Genomic DNA, 13,357 nt, shown 5'->3' on the forward strand with positions numbered 1-13,357 from the left:
TTAGATCAGTGATGGCATTAGATTAGAAATACAGCACATAATAAATGTAATGCACTTGAATCTCCCCGAACCATCTCCTCCCTGCCCCCAGTCTATGGAAAAATCGCCTTCCACGAAACTGGTCCCTGGTGCCAAAAAGGTTGGGGACCACTGGCTTAAGGTATTTCCCAATAATAACTGCCTTGTCGGGCAGTGCTTCATATGGAGCTCCTACTCTGTATAACTAGTCTTACATGGGACCATCATTTCAAATGCGTCTGAAAAGTGCAAGCATATTGTCTACATTAATTATATGCACAGAAAAGCAGAGTTGGAGAGGTGACAATTTTCATCTTGGGTGTGCCTCTAACTAATTATATGACCTTGTTCAAATTGCTGGGACAAGCCTCCCCCTGCTTTAGTCTCCTCTTATGTCACTGGGGATCGGGTTGTTAAGTCTATAGAGACATCAGCAGATGGAGCTTATCCTGCAATATAGGACCAGGTGGAAGACAGAGTCCCAGTCAAGGCCTCCTGGCACTCTCCTCTTTGCTCACCATCTTCTGTGGCCCTACCCAGCTGAGCTGTATACTAGTGCTTCCAGCTCTTACTTTTGATTCTGACCTTTTGTATCACAGCTTTGGTTTTCTGTTCTGAGTGTTAATTCCTTTCTGAGATTTCACTTCCTATTTGCCATGTCTGCTTTGCCCCACCATCTTGATCCTGTGATTCTGTGATTCTGTTTCTAGCTTGGTAATCTGACCCTAGATCCTGAGTATATGCTTGGTTTGTCTTTCATGACCCTGGACAGCTGCCTGGGAGATTAGTCTGGTGTGTTTCCTCTAGGCCGGCTCAGCAAGAGGGGTCTGTAACCTGCCACAAATGGTGGTGGCTGTGGGCAGAGGCCTCCCAGAGGAGCTGTGAGAGAAGGATTCAGAAGGAGGGACACATGGAGAGACAGTTAGAAACAGTAAATTACCAAAGTGGCATGAAATCTCAACAGTCTTCCTGAAAACTTACTTTGGTCTCCTGGCCATGATTCCACTTTCAAAAAAGATGTTGTTCAGTCACTAAGTTGTATGTATCCAACTCTTTGCAAGCCAGGCTTCCCTGTCCTTCACCATCTCCCAGAGTTTGCTCAGATTCATGTTCACTGAGTCTTTGATGCCATCCAACCATCTCATCCTCTGTTGCCTCCTTCTCCGCCTGCCCTCATTCTTTCCTAACATCAGAGTCTTTTCCAGTGAGTCAGCTCTTCTAGGTGACCAAAGTATTGGAGATTCAGCTTCAGCATCAGTCCTTTCAATGAATATTTAGGGTTGATTTCCTTTAGGATTGACTGATTTGATCTCCTTGCAGTCCAAAGGACTCTAAAGAGTCTTCCCCAGCACCAAAGTTCAAAAGTAAAAATTCTTTGGCACTCAGCCTTCTTTATGGTCCAACTCTCACATCTGTACATGACTACTGGAAAAATCATAGCTTTAACTATACGGACTTTTGTCAACAAAGTGATATCTCTGCTTTTTAATATGCTATCTAGGTTTGTCATAGCTTTTCTTCCAAGGAGCATCATCAAAAAAGATGATGTCAGGTCATACCAGATATATGGAAAAAAGAAATCCTTGGCACTGATCTTTCTCGCTGTGTTTTCCACATGGGACTCAAGAATGGCTGCTCTGGTGGTGCTGGCCGGAGAGGTGTTCAGAGACAAAAGAGCGCCCGCCTCTCAGTTCCTGTTAGCTCTCTTCTCAGTGTGCTCAGTGTTACAGCAATTCCTGTTCCTTAGGAAGCTCTACTCCCCAAAGAATATTTTCTCCATAGTACAGTGTCCAGTATTTCTTAAAGCTCCTTCTCTATCTTCCTTTGTCGGACATGCAGAATTAAGTCCCAGAGTCATATTTTCAAAGTTACAGTTTCATTTAGTTTTGATTACTTCTTCAGAAACATAGAACCCCCAGACACTCATTAGAACAGGTACAGGGACCTTGAGGTTTGTATAATTAACTCTTTCCAAAGTGTTTCCTCAGGCTCTTACTCCTTTCTTCCCCAGCCCATTTGCTCCCTGCTCTTAGCATCATGGCCACATTCTTGGCTCTTTGGCAGGTAAGATCTTATACAGACAAGGGACAGAATCAAGGGACTTTGATGCTATTTACTACTTAAATAAGTTATTTCCACCCTTTGCTTCTTATATCTAAAATGTAGGACTTGCTACCTTATCAGAGTGAAACTTGGTTGTTGTTGTTCAGTCACTAAGTCCTGTCCTGCTCTTTGTGACCCTATGGACTGCAGCACACCAAGCTTGATTAGGTAATGCATTTTATTCAGTCATACTGTTAAGCATCTGAAACTTACCTTCTTTGGGAAATAGCTGCTTGCTAGGTTTTAACCCCCAAGGGACTACTTGTTGCTTTTGTTCTTGCCATGAAGATGGGAGTTGAATATGAAGTGGCAGAGACTTAATGATAGAACATTGCAGTGAATTATTCTGAGACCCCAAGAACATGAAAAAGAAAGAAGTGCCTAGAGATGGAGCCAGTTTTCTGTGGCTGGCTCACTAATTCATGGAGATTGAAGAGCTGGCAGGACACGAAATAATGTCTCTGATCTCCCCCACCCTCTGTTCTGCCCAGGCCTGGGAAGAAGACTTTTGAGAGGATAGGTGCTGGCAGGAATTCTGAGCCTTTTGGATGCTATAGGAAAGAGGCACTGTTCTCTTGAGGCCAGTGGCTCTGACCTCAGCCTTTGCCAGAGCGCGGAAGCAAAAATGCCCTAGGGGAAAACATTGTACACATTCTTGGATCTCTCAGGAGACACTGCAACTTCCTGGCATTCTGGTGGTTCCAGGAGTGGGAGCTGTGGCCATGATTATGGCCAGGGAGTATTTTTATCCATTTATTCCTTCTTTCCTTCCTTCATCTAGATCAGTATATCACAAGATTTGGAACCACAGCAAGAGCAAGTACTTGCTCTCATTCAGAAACTGTTTTCAGAAAGGTTTCCTGGTCACCATCTAAGAATTATCTGTAGTGGTTAAATATGTAATTCTGTATTTGTCAAGCTGTTTTTACCTCTGGAGGTAGATGCGGTCTTTAAACCAGCAGCTTTTCAGAATGCTGGGCGACAAGGGAACCAGAGAGCAAGGCATAGTAATGCAGAACAAAAGTAACCACTGGGGAAAATTGACTCTTGGGCCCCTGTCAGCCACACTGGATGGAGGGCAGCTGCCTAACTTCACAGGGTTGCTGCTTGGAAGCAGAGGGTATTAGGATTGTGACAGAATGAGAAGCTGTCTTTTCCCATTACCTGCAATCCCTGTAAATGACCCTTTGAGTCATTCAGCCTGGACCATAGGCCTTCTCTCCCTGCAAAACACCTATTAGACGAAATCTGACTGTTTTAGGTGTTCCATTTCATTTCATCTCTATGCCTAACCCAATCAATTTAGCCCAATGCAACTGAGTTCTGAGTTTATGGAGAACCTGCTGTGTGCTCAGTATTGTGCTACGTCCCAGAGGATATAAGTAAATAACTCAGGCTTGACCTTAAGACAGTTGGAGTCTACACAAGGGTTGACTGCCTACAGCCTATGGGCCAAACTCCACCCTCAGTCTATTTTTATATGGCCCTCGAGCTGAGAATGGTTTTTATGTTTTTAAAGGGTTGTTGAGGAGGGATGAGAAGAATATGCAACAAAAATGATAAAGTCTCAAATATTTACCCTTTGACTCTTTACAAAGTTTGCCAACCCCTGACCTAGTTAATGAGACAAGAGATCAGATAAAGGTGAAGTATACTGATATGCATTTTTTAAAAGCAAATATTTTGTGAGCTTGCTTACTGTATACAAGGCACAAAGTGATATATAGCCCAGAGAAAACTTCATGTATTTTATATATGAGAGAATTAGAAAGACACCCTCCCTAATGGAGTCTAATAAGAGAAAGAGACAATAAAGAAGTAAACTAACAAATATATGTTACAAATGGTCATAAATACCATAATGGAGCAAAACAGAGGGCTTTGAAAGAGCTTAAAAGGGGAGCTGTTGTTAGGATGGTCAGGGAAGCCTTCTCATAGGAGGTGACAATTCAACTGAGACCTTGATGAGCAGTTATTCAGATTCAGGGAGATTTCAGGTGGGGAAATGTCAGCTTCCGCAAAGAGCTACAAAAGGCAGTAAAGAATTCTGCATGCGCCCGAGTGGCTGGAGCTCAGTGAGCAAGGAGAGAGTCATACAAGAGAGGTTAGAAAGAGAGTCAGGGCCGGGTACGAGTGCCTCACAGGCTGTATGTATCAGGATGGAGTAGCAGGTGCTTGAAAAACAATGGTTTAACCAAAATAGAAGTTTATTTCTTTCTTGTGTATAAACAAGCAGTCCAGGGCAGGAATGACAAATCCAAAGGACACGTGGGACCAAAATTCCTTCAGGCTTTATCCTCTATCATCCTTTGGTGTGGTTTTCTTGCTTAAAGTCCAAAAAAGCTGTTGGAACTCTAACCGTCACATCCATTATCCAAGTAACAGAATAGATAAATGATGGAAAGAGGGTGCAGACCTTCTCGTTTACTGAGACTTAGTTCATATGGCCTCAGCATGTGTGCTCAGGCAGACTGGGAAATGTAGTTCTTTTTCTGGGGCAACAAATGCCCAGCTAAAAATCAGAGTTCTTTTAACTTGAGTGAGAAAGAGAGAATGGCTATTGAGTAAGCGACTTCTAGTCTCTTTCAATCCAAGGAGAGGAATTTAGATATAGGTCAGATTTCTGTCAGAAAATGGATGGCACATCACACAGGTGGTGGTGGTTTAGTTGCTAAGTCGTGTTCGACTCTTGAGACCCCATGGACTGTATCCCGCCAGGCTCCTCTGTCCATGGGGATTCTCCAGGCAAGAATACTGGAGTGGGTTGCCATTTCCTTCTCCAGGGGATCTTCCCAACCCAGGAATCGAACCCAGGTCTCCTGCATTGCAGGCAGATTCTTTACTGATGGAGCTATGAGAGAAGCCCCATTACATCTCAGGGGTACCTAGGGAGAATTCAGTGGAACCAAAAGGGCTGATTAGCCACAGCAATAGGGAGTCATGACCTTCCCTAGGACCCCTGGGGTGAGAGGAGAGTGTGGGTACCAGAAGCTGGAAAGAACTATAGTTGTTGCTGTAGGAAGGGGTTTTCTGGCAGGAACTGGGGACGGCCTTTCATTGAGGAGTGTGGATACTACTAACAGATGCAGGAAGGATTATTTCTACTTTCAGTTCTGTCTGTTTTGTTCTTAGGTACATGTCCATTCATAATTGTTTCATCCTCCAACGTTTTGACCTTTTTATCATTATGAAATATTCCTCTTTGTCTCTAGTGATATGTCTGAACTTAAAGTCTATTTCATCTGATATTAATAACCTGCTCTAGCTCTATTTTGTTTATTGTTTGCTTGGTATACCTTATCCAGCTCACTGCTTTCAAACTTTTTTTTTTTTTCCCTAAATGCCTTTAAATCTAAGTGTGTCTCATAGATAGCATATGTTTGGGTTTTGCTTTCGTATGCATTTAAAGAAACTCTGCTGTTTTATTAAGATAGTTTACTCCATTGACATTGTATGTAATTGTTGGTATGGTTGGATTGGGGGCTGCCATTTTGATATGTTTTCTCTTTGTCTCATTCTTTTTTTGTTCCTCTTTTACTGCCTCATTTGTGTCAAGCAGAATTTTTTAGTGTACTGTTTTGATTGTTGATATTTCAGCTACCATTTGGTTATTATTTTCGTAGCAGTCTTTTCTAGATATCTCAGTATGCATCTTTAGCTGACCCAGTCTACTTCGAGATTAATGATGACTTGATTCTGGTAAAATATAACAATTTTGCCCCTCTGCCTCTCCCTTTATTGTGCTCTTATTGTCATATATGTTATAGTGATATGTGTCACTATGTAAATACAACAGTACAGCTTTTTGTATTATTGTTATAAATAATCTTATATTTTTCAAAAAAAGTTAAAAGAAGGTAATAATTTTCTTTGTATTTTGCTCGGTCCATTATTTAAGGTACATCTTAGTAGGACCTTGTTACTCCATTTCATAGTTGTAGTAGAGGCAGAGGGAAGTGGCAGGGTTTATTTTTTCTAGCAGATGATGAGTTTTTACTCTGATTTTTTTCCTTTATTTTAAATAATTAAAAGTTAACACAGTTTTCTTTTTTTTTTTTTTTTTTTAACTTTACAATATTGTATTGGTTTTGCCATATATCAAAATGAATCTGCCACAGGTATACATGTGTTCCCCATCCTGAATCCTCCTCCCTCCCCATACCATCCCTCTGGGTTGTCATTATATATGTTCTTAATATACTTTTCGTATTTGTTTTTATCTGTCTCTTTCCATTCATTCATTACTTTTAAGCTTACTTTTAAACTGTTCAGAAAACAGTTATTTTACTTTATAAAGAGCTCAGTTTCTGGTAAGTTTTTTTTTTTTTTTTTTAAGCTAGAGGAGATTGACATCTGCAGACTAATTTTGCTAGTCATTTAAATAATTCTTTCCTCATAGGCCTGTAATCAAGGCCAATAAGCTAGAAATCAGGACAGCTTTTGAAATTTTAAGTAAAAATCAGAGGCTTCTGTTTATTGTTGCAAATGCCCCTTCCAAGCTCTGATTGTGTTAGGCTGTGTGATTGCTGGTCTAACCAAGGAAATTATTTACATTGATGTATCACTGTCTTTTCACCACTCAAGGCAGAGCTATTAAAGTGACAGCTACTCATCTCCTGAGCAAAGTGGTGTGAACTCATCTCTTTGTCACAGAAACAAAGTCTTGTAGAATATTTAGCAGCAGCAAACAAGATAGCTACTAGATAATTTAGTAAAACCCCAACTGTGCGGTTTCCCAAACCTACTTACTTTTTGAATACAGATCACATTTTTATATAAATAAGCAGATTTGAAGAGTAAATCAGTCAACAAAGTGATTAAAACTAGGATATGCATGAGAATTCATTTCAAACCAGATTTATGAAAAGTGTAATATAATTTTAGAATTAGTATACTTAGATCAGGCATATATCAAACTTCATGATTTAATTTTATCATTTTGGTAGAAATAATAACTATCAAAGCAACAAGAACTAAAATTGATTATGAACAAAAGGCGAAACCAATCAATTCTCTGTACTGTTCAAAATGATTTAAAAATACAGAAAAAGATAAAATCTGCTATCTAATGCAAAATGCCTTTTTGCTTTGATTAAGAGAACTATGGGTCTTTTAGATACTTTAAACATTTGGGTTAATTTTTATCCTGGACTTCCTTGAAAGTGGTTAGCTCTGCTGGGCAAAGTGGTTTTTGTCTTTTGATTACACACACAAACACACCCTATTCAAGGTTTACAGCTCAAATAACTCCAATCCTTTAGAAACCACTATCACTATTTTGATTCAGATTGAAACTTCTGTTTCATGTTGAGAGTTTACTTCCAGAAAGTCTTTTTTTTGTAATTTCTGACAATGATCTGAGAATTGTTTCATTAATTTTCATCGGGAATATTCTCTTCATTAGATTACCTTGTGAGACCTTTTCAGTGACTTTAAAGGACTTGTAAGGAAAGAGGTTGTGAATATCAGGTCAGTTCAGCTCAGTCACTCAGTCGTGTCCAACTCTTTGCGACCTATGGACTGCAGCACGCAAGGCTTCCCTGTCCATCACTAGCTCCTGGAGTTTACTCAGACTCATGTCCACTGAGTCAGTGATGCCATCCAACCATCTCATCCTCTGTTGTCCCCTTCTCCTCCCACCTTCAATCTTCCCCAGCATCAGGGTCTGTTCAAATGAATCAGCTCTTCGCATCAGGTGGCCAAAGTATTGGAGTTTCAGCTTCAACATCAGTCCTTCCAATGAATATTCAGGACTGATTTCCTTTAGGATTGACTGGTTGGATCTCCTTGCTGTCCAAGGAGCTCTCAAGAGTCTTCTCCAACACCACAGTTCAGAAGCATTAATTCTTCAGCGCTCAGCTTTCTTTATAGTCCAACTCTCACATCCATACATGACTCCTGGAAAAATCATAGCTTTGACTGACAGACCTTTATTGACAAAGTAGTGTCTCTGCTTTTTAATCTGGTGTCTAGGTTGGTCATAGCTTTTCTTTCAAGGAACAAGTGTCTTTTAATTCCACACGATTCCAAATACCTTCTTATATATGTTATAGTATTCTTTTCAACTGTAATTATTGGATTAGTGCAATTGCTAAAGTGAATTTATCTGATTTAAGAAAGGTCATGAAAACTCAGTGTTTTTAACTTAAAAATGTTTGTAACTGCTTTTGAATTAACAAATTATAACACAACAAGGCACCTAACTCAATGAAAGAAAGGACTCATTTTACAGAGAGTAACTTTTATAGTATCAATCTCATTTAGTCTAACCTGTCCTTAGAATTAATTTTGAGATATTATTGAAACATGGGCATTATTTTGGTGTAAAACTTTTGGTGTTGTTGAAGATAATAGTTATGGTAACAGTAGGTAGCAGATATTAACTGTATACCATGCTCCAGACACTGTTCTCAATATTTGTGCATATATATATGTGTGTGTATGTGTGTGTGTGTGTGCGTGTATATATACATATATATAAAAATATATGTAGTTATTCTTCCTCTTCATCCTTCTGAGGATAATTACTAGTAGTTCCCCATTTTACAAATGACAAATCTGTGGCACAGAAAGAATAAATATATTCACTGTGACAGAGTTGGGATTTAAATCCACGAACCGATTCCAGAGCTCATATGAAAATGAACTGCATTTCTACAATGGCTTCATGTCATTGGTTGGCAGTGTCCCCACAAATGTGATGAATGTTGCAAGCCTTTGGAGTTTTACAGAGAACTGTGAGTCCCAGGAACTAAAGTAAAGGGTCAGTGTCCATCCATGCAGTGGGAGATAGGCATGTAGTGTCTCATCTGCCAGGAACATGGGTGAACATCTCACCAATGATGTTACTGATTTGAAAGCAGTGGGGTATAAAACTGGTGTTGCTCCTCAATGGTGGTAACAGTTTGTCCAGCTGTGATCCCCTGTCCAGTGGCACAGGTATATTGGCTCAAGAAGGGTTTCACTCTGTGGCCATAGGAAGACAAAAATAAGTGGTTTAATTAAGGAATTACCAGCTCCTGCAGCCACTATGAAAAACAGTATGGAAGTTCCTTAAAAAACTAAAAATAAAATTACCATATGATCCAGTAATCCCCCTACAGGGCATATAGCCAGAAAAGATAAAAACTCTTAATTCCAAAAGATATAATACATGCATCCCAATGTTCATAACAGTACTATTTACAGTAACCAAGATATGGAAGCAACCTAGGTGTCCATCAGCAGATGAGTAGATAAAGAAGATACGGTATACATACAAAATAGAGTATTACTCAGCCATAGAAGAGAATGAAATATTGTCATTTGCAGCAACATGGATAGACATAGAGATGATCAAACTAAGTGAAGTAAGTCAGACAAAGACAGATATTATATGATATCACTTATTTGTGAAATCTAAAAAAATAATACAAATGAACATATTTAGAAACAGAAACTCATACATAGAAATCAAACTTAGGGTTATCAAAGCAGAAAGGGGGAAGGAGATAAATTAAGAGTATGGGATTAACAGAGACACACTATTATATATAAAATAGATAAGGGTTTTTACTGTATAGCATAGGGAATTCAAAAGCTTGTAATAACTTATAATGGAGAAGAGTGTCAAAAGAATGTGTGTGTGTGTGTGTGTGTGTGTGTGAGTGTGTATGTGTGTATCTGAATCATTTTGCTATATACCTGAAACTAATACAATATTGTAAATCAACTATAGTTTAATTTTTTAATAATGAAGATTTGGAAAAAAACAAACCAAAATGAACAAAAAAGAATTACCAGTTCCTAATTATTAAAAACTAGATTTAAGCTGTTGAGACATAGTGAACGTGGTCAGTTAGAATGGTTCATTATATAAAGACTTTGCAAACCTACAAAGTCAAATGTTATGTGAGCCAAATAGGCAACATAGATGGAGTAGCCCAGGTTCTAAGACAAGAGGGTGTGGTAGGAACTGTGGCAAGCTGCAGACTCCTTTACATGATTTAAAAAACTTTTAATATATAGAGTACAATGCAAGCATTTCTGTGGGCTTGATCTATCCTGAAAGTCTATGAAACTTTTTTAAAAAAATATTTTTTAACACTTTTTATTATAAAAAATTTCAAACAAAACACAAAAAAGAAAAATATAATGAACCCCCATGTACCCATCATCCATATTGCAATTTTGTCTACCTTATTTCTTTTTTTTTAATTTTCTGAAATATTTTGCAGCATATGTGAAATATGATCTCACCTATAATTCAGCGTGTATCTCTAGCAGATAAGAAAATTTTCAAAGAAGATGTAACCAAAATAACATTACATCTAAAATTATTTAACATTATCTAATAGCCAGTCTATGTTCAAATTTTCCTATTTGTCTCAGACATGTTTCTTTTTTGTTTTTTGTTCTTTTTTTACAGTTCGTTTTGTTCAAAGCAGGATCCAAATAAGTCAAGACCCATAAATCTTGAAAAATCTTTCTTTAGAAATGTGGGCCCAAGTAATGGGTATCACTACCCATTTTCCTTGCCCTAAATTTAGTTTAAAAAGCTAAGGAGTGAAATCGTTGAAGACATCACTTCACCCATGGGCCCATAGAAGACAGCTTCTCACATTAGTGTACTACCTTCCAGTTTCAAAAGTGCTTTTTATCATCTTGTTTACAATATGAGCTATCTATCTCTATGCCAGTTTTGGATAGAATTCCTAGCACTTGAATGAATGGTCAGAGGCCATCTTGCCTAGGGATTTTTAATTTTTTTTATGCCAAAGACTCCTTTGGTGAACCCTATAGATTCATCCTTCAGTGTTTTAAAATGCATTAAGTGTATAGTATACTACAAGGAAACCAATTAAAGTGCTGTTACTACATCTTTAAAAAATAATAACAGAGATATAATTCTTTTTAAATACCTTAAATAACCATATCCACGGCAAATCTAATAATCACTGCAATTTTGAAGTAGTGACGAACATAGACTATTTTGAAAATATGAGCAACAACCACAATGTGATATAAAAATACCTGTGATCTTTCTTGATACCAAAGTCAGGGTACTGCTAACAGTGCTACAGATGGTTGCCTGCATTCATAATTAGAAGAAATGCTAAATTTCAGTTAAAAGTAGTGAATATAAAGATATACATTTTTCCCATGAAAGTTCCAAGATGCCCTGAATTTTATCCAAGGACCTTTGTGGAAGGCAAGGAAGAGAAGGGGGTTGCATGGACCTCAGATTAAGAATCTCTGAAAACCTGTGTTACAGGAGTAGGATGTGGCTCAGTGGCTGACCTGGGGCCATGCATGATGTTAGGGGAAGAATAGGACTAGAAACCAGGTTTCCTAAATCCAATTGTTTTTCCTGTGTTTGAATGGCTCAGTTCCAAGATACTAAGATAGGTGAGCACTTTTATAACAGTATGTGTTCAGTATTGTACTGCTGATATCTTAACACTAGCCTGAAGAACTAAATAATGTTCAGCATAAGGAAAATGCCAGAAAATAATGCTCAGATTTGAGGTTTAATGGCTTTTTCATTTACATATTGTATACTTCCTAACTGTACAAGTGCAACTTTCATAAGTCAGTGAGGCAGATTTTACCATGAGGATAGCAAGAAGTTACTGAAGGGACTTCCCTGGTGGTCCAATCTGCCTTCCAGTGCATTTGACCCCTGGTTGGGGAGTTAAGACCCCACAGGCCATGTCCCAACTGAGCCTGTGTGCCAGAACTGGAGAGAATCTGAGCACCGCAACAAAAGATCCTGTGTGACATGACTAAGACCCCAAACCAAAAATAAATAAATAAATATATTTTTTAAAGTCATGTAGCCTTAAAAAAAAAAAAAAAGTCACTGAAGAATGCCTAATAGAGAAGGGACAAATATTTGCTTTTCATAAAAACAGATTATTCTCATATATAGATGATTTGAAATGTGAACCAGGAAATCGGAAAGATAGATTAGGCAAAAGATGATTAGACCAGAACTAGAGCGGTCATAATAGAGATGAAGGGAAAGAAGATATTTCCAGAAATATTTTGGAAGTAAAACTGGCAAAACTGAGTAATTGCTCCCAGTGAAGGAATGAAAAGTAGGATGATTCCCAGCTTTCTTCCATAAGCATCTGTTAGCCGATGATGCCAACCACTTGGAGCAGGGGTTATGTGAGGAGGAGCAGATTTGAAAATGCTGAGCCCAGTTTGGGATATGTTGAGTTTTATGAGCCACTGGATATCCAGGTGAAGAATCAATGAATGAACATTTACATAAAATGAACGTGTGGTGGAGATTCTCACGGGCTTCACCTGGAGTCCATCCCAAGCTAGAAACCTCTGGTCATCCCCAGTCTGGACGATTCAGAACTATTTGGCCTGACTGAACCCTTAACAAAAGGATTCAGTCATACGTCACACTGACAGAGTTTTGGTTTGAAACTTGAAACCTTGTTGGTAACTTTTCCTCCTATAGAGGTGGTCCAGATTCTTAACATGGTCTGGTGTGGAATGTACTGTAAGAGGCTTTAGGGAGTGATTTCTGAACTGAGAATGACCTTTGGGTAAATTTAAACCCTTGTGTTCAGATAGGTGAAGTGAATGTCAAGACACAATTGAAACGACAAATACCGTGTGATTCTACTTGTATGAGGTACCTACAGTAGTCAGTGTCACAGACCGAAAGCGGAATAGAGGTTACCAGGGAAGAGGCAGACGGGGAGTGGGGCGTTGTTGTTTAACAGGGAGAGGTTCAGTTTGGGAAAAGTCCTGGAGATGGATGGTGGTGCTGTTTGCCCAGCACTGTCAGTGTACTTAAAGCCACAGAACCGTACATTCAAAAATGGCTGAAATGGTAAGTTTTATGTTCTACCACAATTTGAAAAATGAAGAAATAAAAAAACCAATTCATTAGTAGGCAGGCATCTTATTGACCACATTTCTTCAGTCTTAGTTAACCTGGTATTTTTTTCTCTTCAATTCATTCTCAGAGGATACTGAGATTATAAGAAGTGCCTTCTGGTGATAGGTGATGATGATAGTGATCATGATGATGCCATTGTCTTATTAATACATAAATAAAATCACTTATTGAATGCTCATTATGTGCAAAGTGCTGTGCTAAGTAGTACTTAACGTTCCTAATTCCATGTACTTCTCTCAACAGCCTTATAAGATGGCTACTTATCCCCATTCTACAGTAGAGAAAACTGAAGCACCTAGAAATAAAGTAACTTGCCGGGGTCACCTAGCTAGT

At 38.6% G+C, this 13,357-nt stretch overlaps 1 protein-coding gene across 14 annotated transcripts in view; it reads left to right on the forward strand.

Moving 5' to 3' along the window:
- The window catches only part of BABAM2 (BRISC and BRCA1 A complex member 2), a 478,104-nt gene that overhangs the window by 387,935 nt on the left and 76,812 nt on the right, over nt 1-13,357 (forward strand). The window lies entirely within an intron of this gene.

This window comes from Bos grunniens, chromosome 11, assembly GCF_055505025.1.
Source record: "Bos grunniens cultivar Pamir isolate PY7600 chromosome 11, Bosgru_T2T1.0, whole genome shotgun sequence".
In the NCBI taxonomy this organism is placed as follows: domain Eukaryota; kingdom Metazoa; phylum Chordata; class Mammalia; order Artiodactyla; family Bovidae; genus Bos; species Bos grunniens.